Here is a 1,370-nt window from a genome sequence, read left to right on the forward strand (position 1 = left end):
CTTTGCATTTAGAGTGACCTACGATGACGGCGGAAAGAAAGTTGTGGATAAAAGTGCAACAGTATGCAAGCATTGTGCAACATGTTTTGTTTATGCTAACAGCAAAACAACCAACATGTAGGGCTAACAATCAACATATACCGAACCGAATTGAAAACCGTGACCACTAAACCGCGAACTGAACCGAACCGTGGATTTTGTGAACCGTTCCACCCCTAAGGATGACACTGGTTAAGTTTGAGGAGAGTTATGCTACATTCACACCATACGTGGTGGAAGCAGCAAAAGCAGGTGGTTTACATGCAAAGTTAATGGTTGATGAACATCAAGGTGCATCAAAAGGTCCTGCAGCACATTTCGAGCAGCATGATGCACGTGACGCGCTTCAGAAGCAGCAGCTGTTGGAGTTGGCTGCTGTTGGCACATCAACCAATCAGAGAAGCTGATCCAGGAGCTGGCAGGGAGACGGACACAGCACTGCTGATGCAGATCTCAAAACCAGCAATAATTTAGGTCTTGCTTCTTTTTAATCCCTGACTGGAACAGTATGCAAAATATTCTTAAACTTGAAAGACTCATTTCAATTTCATCCTTCAAAAAAAAAAAAAAAAAAAGTAATACTTGTTCACAGACACTTGCAACTTCTTCTCTACATGACCATTTTTGGGTTGTCTGTTGTGTTTTAAATTGTATTTTATGTATGCATTACATTTATTTTAGCCCTACTTCCCTTTCCCTAAGTGGTTACTCCCCTTGTTAAGCAACCATTGTAAATAAGAACTTGTTCTTAATGACTTTCCTTTAAAATTAAAGGTTGATAATGGCTATTATCACTCCCGATATAGTGTTTGAACACCTAAATTAACTTAAAATGTCGAAACCTGCCAGCAAGATATGTTTGCTTTTATTAATCTGGTGCCTGCAGTTTGAATTAAGCACATGAATGAATACGAACTGTAGCGGAAAACCCTGAAGAGACGATCGGGCCAGAGGCTGCTGTTGAAGAGGATTTCCAGTGACAGAGCACCGCAGGTGTACGGGGGTCTGAGCAGCTCAGACAGCGAAATAATATTGAAGGCAGGATAATAATCTGGATGAACCGACTGCAATTATTAAGTTTTCAGGTGGACTTTCTCACTTAAAAACACATTACAACTACTTTTTACACACTTATAAAAGCAAATATAGCAAAGCCACTCTGCCATTGAACGCAGGAGCAGCAGAAGCATCAGACGCATCTGTATACACTTTACTGGACGCTCTTCAGGAGCATCAAGGATGCTCTTGAGGCGCATCAGACCTCAATGTGTACAAGCTAGGGCTGGGCGATATAGAAAAAAAGCTTATCGATAAAAAAAAATGCATATTGA

General features: G+C 40.9%; 1 protein-coding gene across 2 annotated transcripts in view; it reads right to left on the reverse strand.

Annotated features, from left to right (window-relative positions):
* Positions 1 to 1,370, reverse strand: part of prex1 (phosphatidylinositol-3,4,5-trisphosphate-dependent Rac exchange factor 1) — a 116,217-nt gene that overhangs the window by 1,131 nt on the left and 113,716 nt on the right. The window lies entirely within an intron of this gene.

Source organism: Cyprinodon variegatus, unplaced genomic scaffold (assembly GCF_000732505.1).
Source record: "Cyprinodon variegatus isolate N-32 unplaced genomic scaffold, C_variegatus-1.0 Scaffold1002, whole genome shotgun sequence".
NCBI lineage: Eukaryota > Metazoa > Chordata > Actinopteri > Cyprinodontiformes > Cyprinodontidae > Cyprinodon > Cyprinodon variegatus.